We start from the raw sequence: 10000 nt of genomic DNA on the forward strand, positions 1-10000 counted from the left end.
TCTCTCTCTCTCTCTCTCTCTCTCTCTCTCTCTCTCTCTCCCCTTCTTCTTTTCTTCTCCTTCTTCATCGAATACAGTAGAAGGTGGTAGTATCTGAGCGTTATAGAATACTTTCTTTTCGGAAACACAAGAAATCATTACTTTTTCATATTGAGGATTAGCTGAAAGTGCCCAGATTTTCAATATAGTATATTTATAGTTGTCTTTGAACTGACAAAGGCTAAATTTCAAAAGTGCTTTAACTAAGAGGTGTCGTAACAATTGGAATTCCGCTAAATCATTTCCAAAGTTAAACCAAGATATATTTAATATATATATATATATATATATATATATATATATATATATATATATATATATATATATATATATATATATATATATATATATATATATATATATATATATATATATATATATATATATATATATATATATATATATATATATATATATATATATATATATATATATATATATATATATATATATATATATATATATATATATATATATATATTATTAGAAAGTCTAGATCAGCCTTGTTTTTCTAGGTTTAATTACTAGTTTTTAAGAATCATTTTGTGGCAGAATAGCCTTTGTTTTGTATGAGAATTTGTTTATGGTATCTTTGAAATTTAAGTGTTTAAGTGTAAAGTGCTTAATTTAACAATTCTCAGTGTGGTTAGGCGCCTCCTCCCCGGTTGTTTATATTATCGAACTATCGTTTTAACGATTGTTTTTTTTTTTTTTTTTTTTTACATACGAGTGTTTATGAACGTGACTTGATGTCTGGACGTTGGTGCTCGGACAAAATTCAGTTCGGGCTTGAGCACTCCCCTGATAATATATACCTTGAGCAGCATAGTGATTTGGACTCTGGATGACGATTGTTTGGCAACTTATTTGGACGATTCTTTGGATTACGCTTTTGATCCTTACATTGATCTGTTGTCTGCAGGTGCTCTTGTCACCTGCGACTCGAGCCAGTTCTGCCTTTCCCTGACGAGGAGGACTTCCCAGGGAATTGGATCACTAATGTCTCCAATCAGCTGCTGTGGTTTTGGGAGCTTGCAAGCTCGTGAGGTGGCCAGTAGGGAGGCTGACGCCAGGTAAGACTTAGAGTGTCTGATTTTCGTTTGGGATTGCTTGCCCTTTATGGTTATGCCCTGGCGTTCAGGACCTGCCCTGATAGCTGTTATGACCAGTGAATGACGGCCCTAGTTTTGTGTCTCCTCTGATTCATCCACTGAAGTAAGGAGAACTATTTACATCCTTTGCATCATTTGATCTTTTATATATAGTCATATTTAAGACGTGACTACATAATATCTTCCGGTATGTCTATTATAGACAAGGTTTTGTGTACATTAGTTTTGTGTTGATAGGTAGGATTTATGATGGTTTTTCTTGTTTTATTTACTCCGTCTTCCTTCTTTCTTGTGATTAGTATTAGGGTAATTTTTTGTTCTGGCCAGCCAAATTGTTGGATCCAAGTTTATAATTGATATTTCTCTTGTCTTTGTTAGGACTTAGCTTCTTAGTTTTAGGGAATCCAGTGTGATTCAAAGGACCGTTATTTGTCCTTCCATGTTATTAAATAATGTTATTTGTAGTTTTAACAAGGTTGATCTAAATTTTGTTATTGTTAAGTATTAAATATTGTTAAGTTTTCTTGAGTGTTTGTTTCGGCTGACCTTTAGCACTGAGTTACATTTATTACTGACAACAATTATAATAAGAACTCTTATAATAACCCTAAGGGTTATAACAATTGGCGACCGTGACAGGATTGTTCTCAGGTGTACTCAGTGTTTTGGTCTGTTGAACAGCACTTTGTTAATTTGACAATATTTTTTTTAGTTGTAAAGTATTACCTTTCTCCCCTGCTAATTTTGGTGCAATGGAGGGTTTTGTGTTTGACCCCGCAGAGTTTTTAGGGTCAGGTGATTGTATAAAGCATCTGCCAGTACTAAATAAGACTTGTTTAGTAAGTTGTGCCCGGTGGTTGGGTATTCCGTTGAGGGCAGCGGATACGAAAAATCAATTGTTGGTAGCTGTTAAAAGTAAAGTTCCTCAAGGTCTGGCTGAGGCTGAACATTTGGTTAGGGAGTATGAAGTTTCAGGTAGTAGAGACTCTGAGCGTGAGGTTAGTATAATTAATGATGATGACAGAATAAGTGTTAATGGAGGTCTAACTCTGTTTGAGGATCCTCCCCGGACAGGAACTATTTATGAAGGTCAGGCTAACTTGCCTCTGAAACTAAATGTTTCCACTAATCCATTCAATTCTGTAGTAAACCCTGCGCCAAAAGATCCTCAGGTTCCTGTTTGTCCTTTGGTGGAGTCCAAGGAGGACGGTGAATTTGATTTAATATGTAAACGGATAGAATTGATGAAACTGGAATTTGAAGAGAATGAGAGGGCGAGGCGGCATGAATTGGAGATGGCCAATATCAATTTAGAAATTGCTAGGCTGCAGGGCACCTCTAATCATTTTAGTACACCTCGGGGCAACTCTCAGGATAAGTTTAATGCAGGTGCGGACTTGAAATTGGTGCCAGTATTTGAAGAGTTGAATGTTCCAGAATTTTTCAAGGCTTTTGAACGTGTTGCCACTCGGTTGTCTTGGCCCCCAGAAATTTGGACTGTACTAATTCAATGTAGGTTGGTGGGCAAGGCAATTAGAGTGTATAATGCCTTGGAAGAAGGTATTGCCCGTGATTACCATAAGGTTAAGGCTCTAGTCCTCAAGGCATATGATTTGGTTCCTGAGGCCTACCGCCTTAAGTTCAGAAATTTTACGAAGCAGGCCTCCCTTACTTATGTGGAATTTGCTAGGCTTAAGGAGGAACAATTTGATCATTGGTTAAAAAGCCGCCAGGTGGTCTCTTTCTCCGCTTTGAGAGAACTCATGCTTCTAGAAAAATTCAAAAGGTCATGTAGTAAGGAATTGAAAATTTATATAGAAGAGGTAAAAGCTTTTAATTTAAGTAATGCCGCCCAAATTGCTGACAAGTTTGTATTGACCCATCGAACTGGGTCTGGTAGTTTTGGAAATAAAGATGTGAATTTTCAATCTGCTAGGCCAGTTAATTTTCAGAGGTTGGGCTCTTTTGTAAATACTCGTGAGCAGGGTAACCCACCAGATAAAAATCATAAGCCTGATAGTAACCAGGGAAAAGACTTGAGTGGACAGGACACTCGTGTCTTTTCTGAAGATAATAGGTTTGGTTCTGGCCCAGGTAATATGAATAATAGAGGTGGGGGACTTGTTTTTTGGTGTAATAAGCAGGGACATTATCAGGCACAGTGTTATGCCAGAAGAAGGTGCCTCCAAAGGAATAATAATAATCCTGTGTCACTAATATCTACTAGTAAACCTGTTATCAGCGATCCCGTAGTTGAAAACCGTCCAGTAGCTAACACTAGTAATGATGTTAGTAGCAGTAGTCAGTCTTCTAGCAGAAAGGAGGCATGACTACTTTATGATAAATATATTTGGCCTGGTAAATTAATATCTACTTCTAAAACTGTTGGTGTGAAATTTTTGAGGGACACAGGGTCAGCTCGGTCTCTGGTTTTGAAAGACTCTTTGAAAAATTTAGCTGAGTATACAGGAAATTTTGTTGTTCTGGGAGGGTTCCCGAACACCGTTGTTTCGGCTCCGTTAGTGGAGGTCAGATTGTCTTTCCCTGGTTATGATAAAGTGACAGAATTAGCAGTTGTTGAGTGTCTCCCTATTCCTGGAATTGACGGCATTTTGGGTAACGATATCTTAAATACAAAAGGACAAGAGTTGTTCCCCATATTGTCTGTGCATGCCTGTCCTGTTGCAGTAACAACCCGGGCAGCAGTAAAGGCTGCAAATTTAATTGATAATGACGAAGATTTAATCTTAAGTAGTTTAAAAGTAGACATAGAGAGGCCCGGGTCTGTAGATAGTAGTGGTAATAGTGTGGTTAGCAATATTTTGAGACCTGCTTGGGACAGGTCTTCATTTATTGAAGCTCAGAAAAAGGAATTTAATTTTGATTTGGGTGACACTGCAGATTTGACTAAACCCAGGTTTTGTGTGATCAATGGTTTACTATACCGGATTAGTCGTCCTTTAACTGATAATCTGAGCAAGACGTCTCGTATTGAACAAATTGTTGTCCCATCTCAATTCCGTAGGTCTGTCTTGAGTCTTGCACATGATGATTCTTTTTCTGGCCACTTCGGTGTATGTAAAACTTTTCGAAAGTTGGCAGAATGTTTTTGGTGGCCAGGATTAAAATCACCTGTGAAACAATTTATTAATGAATGTGAGGTTTGTCAAGTGATGGGGAAACCCAACCAAATTATTCCTAAAGCTCCCTTAAATCCAATTCCTGCGATAGGTGAGCCTTTTGTGGAATTAGTTATTGATGTGGTTGGGCCTTTGCCTAAAACTAAGTCTGGGTTTACCCATCTCTTGACAATTATGGATAGAGCATCTCGATTCCCTGAGGCCTTCCCAATGAGAAGGATAACCTCTAAGGTTGTATTTGACAAACTAATTGAATTCTTTTCCAGGTATGGTCTCCCTCGTACTATTCAAACTGACTGCGGTACAAATTTTACTAGCAGGGTATTTAAAGGTAAATGTGCAGAACTGGCCATTCGGCACAAGACCAGTTTACCATATCATCCAGAGAGTCAGGGCCTGGTGGAAAGGTTCCATAAGACCCTTAAATCTATTTTGAAAAAATATTGTTATGAACAAGGGGAGGAATAGGATAAAGGTCATCCCTTTGCTCTCTTTGCTCTAAGAAATCACCCAAATTCTTCAACTGGGGTAGCTCCTTTCGAACTGGTATTTGGACACAAAGTACGTGGGCCTTTGGAGATTTTTCATGAGATGCTTGAGACTGATAGAGGTGGGAATGCAAACGTAGGAGACTTTGTGGAGGACTTGAGGAAAAAATTATCTAGAGCCTAGAAATTTGCCAGAGAAAATTTGGCTAGTTCTCAAGCTGCTATGAAATTAAATTTTGATAGGAAATCTAAAGCACGGTCGTTTGAGCCCGGAGAATTAGTTTTAGTTTTAAGTACCGACTCTGACAATTTCCTTGAACCAAGATATAAGGGACCCTGGAAGGTGTTGAGGAAGTTGTCGGAGGTGAATTATGAAATAGAGGCTCCTGGGACCAAACGGAAGTGCAGAATATTCCATATAAATAGGTTAAAACTCTATACTTCTAATAGACATGATCCTCTTGCTATTGTTTATGAGCCTGTGGTTGAAAGTATGGCTTTACCTTCAGAGGATTTGGAGGATTTGATTTGTCAGGTGTCTTCTGATGCTCTTTTTGATAATATTCAAAATTTAGAAGTTTTGAAGGAAGGGCTGGGGCATCTGGAGATTGCTCAAAGGAGGGATGTAATTAATTTAATTTCTTCTTTTTCAGATTTATTTCGGAATTCTCCAGGTCGAACTAATTTTCTTGAGCATGATGTAGACGTGGGTAATGCTTCTCCTGTGAAACAGAGTCCTTATCGGCTGAATCCCATTAAGAGGGATATAGTTGATAAGGAGATTAAATATATGCTGGAACACGATCTCATCCAACCTTCCGTTAGTCCATGGAGCTCCCCGATAGTCCTGGTTAAGAAGTCAGACGGAAAGTTCCGTATGTGTGTGGACTACCGTAAGGTTAACACACATACTAAGAATGACTCTTTTCCTTTGCCTCGGATAGATGACTGTCTTGATCACATAGGGGCTGCTAAGTTCATTACGAAATTGGATTTATTGAAAGGGTATTGGCAGGTTCCTCTGTCTGATCGAGCAAGAGAGATCTCTGCATTTGTAACTCCCTTTGGGCTTTACGAGTGTAAAGTAATGCCCTTTGGGATGAAAAATGCCGCGTGTACTTTCCAGAGGCTTATGAATAGGGTCATTTGTGGTTTAAAGGGAACTGAAATTTATATCGATGACTTGGTTGTATATAGTGATGATTGGAGTACGCACATGGCGAGATTGCATAAGGTATTTGAGGCCCTTAAATTTGCAGGTTTGGTTATTAATTTAGCCAAATGTGAATTTGGTAAGGCAAAAGTTTGTTATTTGGGTCACGAGGTTGGTTTGGGTCAGGTGGCACCTAAACAAGCCAACCTTGAGGCTATCGTGCATTTAAAGAAGCCGTGCAATGTCAGAGAAGTTCGGCGAGTGCTGGGCATGACTGGTTATTATTGCAGATTCGTGCGAAATTTCTCGGACATTGCTCAGCCACTTACCAAGTTGTTGGAGAAAGGGCAGAAGTTTATGTGGTCTCCTCAGTGTGAGGAAGCACTTATTAAACTTAAGATGGTATTAGTATCTAATCCAATATTGACTTCTCCTAATTTCCAGAGACCTTTTATTATTGCAGTAGATGCCAGTGACATAGGTATTGGGGGTGTCCTTTTTCAAAGGAACGATATAGGAGAGGTTCATCATGTATCGTATTATAGCCGAAAGCTACTGGCTGCCGAGAGAAAATATTCCACCATTGAAAAGGAGGCCCTCGCCTTGGTGCGTACTCTTGTGCATTTTAAGCCTTATGTAACAAATTTTTCTTATCCCATAGAAGTATGGACAGATCACAGTCCACTGGTTTTCATCGAGCGCATGAAAGGCGCCAACCAGAGAATTTTACGTTGGGCTCTGCAATTGCAAGAATTCTCGCTTTTGATTAAACACGTTAAAGGAACGGAGAATCGAATTCCCGATGCCCTTTCAAGAATATAGATTTGATCACGACTTGGCCCCCTTCCCCTCGCCCTTCTCATCTCTTCAATTGGTTTGCGTTATTCTTAGAGAAGTGAGTATGAGTGTGTTTTTCGCTGGGAGTTTGGTTTGTTAGTCATTAGGTTTTCTTAGTGAGGTATTTTATAATTTGTCTGTTTTCTTTTGAACCAAAGTAAAGCCTGTAGTGACCAAAGTGTGGGCGGTCCTACTGTGGTAGTGTGTGTTATGTGTAAACTCAATGTTATTGGCTGAATTTGAGACAGTCAGTGTCTGGTGGTTAATATTTTGTGCTAATTTGACCTTATGGTTTATTTTTCATTTATGTTTTCTCTATTGTTAAGGCTGGTAAATTTTCTTTGTGACAATTCAGTTTTTAAAATTTATTGGTTGTAGTGTTGTTCATGAGAATTCTTATTTTAGGTTTCACCCTGAGACTTTACTTTGTCTTGAGAGTGATGTGTTAATCATTTTTTCTTTACAGATTTCATGTTTTGTATAAAAAAAAATATTTATTGGAATTTTTTGTTTTTGTTTTTGGGGAGGAAGGTATTAGAAAGTCTAGATCAGCCTTGTTTTTCTAGATTTAATTACTAGTTTTTAAGAATCATTTTGTGGCAAAATAGCCTTTGTTTTGTATGAGAATTTGTTTATGGTATCTTTGAAATTTAAGTGTTTAAGTGTAAAGTGCTTAATTTAACAATTCTCAGTGTGGTTAGGCGCCTTCTCTCCGGTTGTTTATATTATCGAACTATCGTTTTAACGATTGTTTTTTTTTTACATACGAGTGTTTATGAACGCGACTTGATGTCTGGACGTTGGTGCTCGGACAAAATTCAGTTCGGGCTTGAGCACTCCCCTGATAATATACCTTGAGCAGCATAGTGATTTGGACTCTGGATGACGATTGTTTGGCAACTTATTTGGACGATTCTTTGGATTACGCTTTTGATCCTTACATTGATCTGTTGTCTGCAGGTGCTCTTGTCACCTGCGACTCGAGCCAGTTCTGCCTTTCCCTGACGAGGAGGACTTCCCAGGGAATTGGAGCACTAACGTTTTTCTAGGTTTAATTACTAGTTTTTAAGAATCATTTTGTGGCAGAATAGCCTTTGTTTTGTATGAGAATTTGTTTATGGTATCTTTGAAATTTAAGTGTTTAAGTGTAAAGTGCTTAATTTAACAATTCTCAGTGTGGTTAGGCGCCTTCTCTCCGGTTGTTTATATTATCGAACTATCGTTTTAACGATTGTTTTTTTTTTACATACGAGTGTTTATGAACGCGACTTGATGTCTGGACGTTGGTGCTCGGACAAAATTCAGTTCGGGCTTGAGCACTCCCCTGATAATATACCTTGAGCAGCATAGTGATTTGGACTCTGGATGACGATTGTTTGGCAACTTATTTGGACGATTCTTTGGATTACGCTTTTGATCCTTACATTGATCTGTTGTCGGCAGGTGCTCTTGTCACCTGCGACTCGAGCCAGTTCTGCCTTTCCCTGACGAGGAGGACTTCCCAGGGAATTGGAGCACTAACGTCTCCAATCAGCTGCTGTGGTTTTGGGAGCTTGCAAGCTCGTGAGGTGGCCAGTAGGGAGGCTGACGCCAGGTAAGACTTAGAGTGTCTGATTTTCGTTTGGGATTGCTTGCCCTTTATGGTTATGCCCTGGCGTTCAGGACCTGCCCTGATAGCTGTTATGACCAGTGAATGACGGCCCTAGTTTTGTGTCTCCTCTGATTCATCCACTGAAGTGAGGAGAACTATTTACATCCTTTGCATCATTTGATCTTTTATGTATAGTCATATTTAAGACGTGACTACATAATATCTTCCAGTATGTCTATTATAGACAAGGTTTTGTGTACATTAGTTTTGTGTTGATAGGTAGGATTTATGATGGTTTTTCTTGTTTTATTTACTCCGTCTTCCTTCTTTCTTGTAATTAGTATTAGGGTAATTTTTTGTTCTGGCCAGCCAAATTGTTGGATCCAAGTCTATAATTGATATTTCTCTTGTCTTTGTTAGGACTTAGCTTCTTAGTTTTAGGGAATCCAGTGTGATTCAAAGGACTGTTATTTGTCCTTTCTTGTTATTAAATAATGTTATTTGTAGTTTTAACAAGGTTGATCTAAATTTTGTTATTGTTAAGTATTAAATATTGTTAAGTTTTCTTGAGTGTTTGTTTCCGCTGACCTTTAGCACTGAGTTACATTTATTACTGACAACAATTATAATAGAACTCTTATAATAACCCTAAGGGTTATAACATATATATATATATATATATATATATATATATATATATATATATATATATATATATATATATATATATATATATATATATATTGAACATATTTGATCCTCGGAAAAAAAATCACAACATATTGATAATGAGTAGCTAAAGAAAACGTTAACAAAAAATATTTTATATTTTTTTTTCGAAAAGGCACTTTACGTGATCACAAAAACTGATATGTATTTCATAGACCTCCTAATAGATATATCAAATATCGAATTTAAAGCATTCTTACTTCAAACTAGTTTCTACATGTAATTAAAAAACACGCAAAAGGAAAAAAAATACAAACACCGCTTCATTTAATAATGGTTCCCAGACGTATTATCCTGTTTCAAACTATTTGTTATATCAATTAATTTCCTAAATTTGTCTGTTTTTCATTTTGGTCTTTTCACTCAAACTTCAGATGCTAGAATTTATTGTAAGAGAGTTTTCACAACCAACTGAAACACAAGAAAATACACCTGAAATTCCATATTTCACTAGGATTGCTTTACAAACGCAGGGATTTATCTAAACCTAAAGTTCCCTCCCTAACCTAACCTAGAAAGCATTGGTGGACTCACACTCTACACAGCATGCCGAGTTCTTACTTCATCGTTTAGAGGTGTTAATCCTTGGTTATACAAAACCATCCGATTGTTACAGTTGTGTGGAGGATTTTGTTTCCAGTGATAAGTGTCTTTCTAGTCAAAAACAGTCTTTTTCAAAGAAATAGAAGATTTCTATCACACCGACAAACATAATGGTTTTACTTTAACACTCAGTAACTACCACAGTTCGACCACTAAATAAATTTCAAAAGTATGCAGCGACTACGAATCAACATATCAGAAACATCTGTTGAAACCAAGGGAAATGACCCTATAATAAGAATGGTGACAACAGAAACATCCTACTAAAATAAAGTAATCGAATGAACGGTTTCAAAAAAAGAGGAGTT

General features: G+C 37.4%; 1 pseudogene; it reads left to right on the top strand.

Moving 5' to 3' along the window:
- The window catches only part of LOC137647984 (uncharacterized), a 49410-nt pseudogene that overhangs the window by 17869 nt on the left and 21541 nt on the right, over positions 1-10000 (top strand).

Source organism: Palaemon carinicauda, chromosome 10, assembly GCF_036898095.1.
Source record: "Palaemon carinicauda isolate YSFRI2023 chromosome 10, ASM3689809v2, whole genome shotgun sequence".
Lineage (NCBI taxonomy): Eukaryota > Metazoa > Arthropoda > Malacostraca > Decapoda > Palaemonidae > Palaemon > Palaemon carinicauda.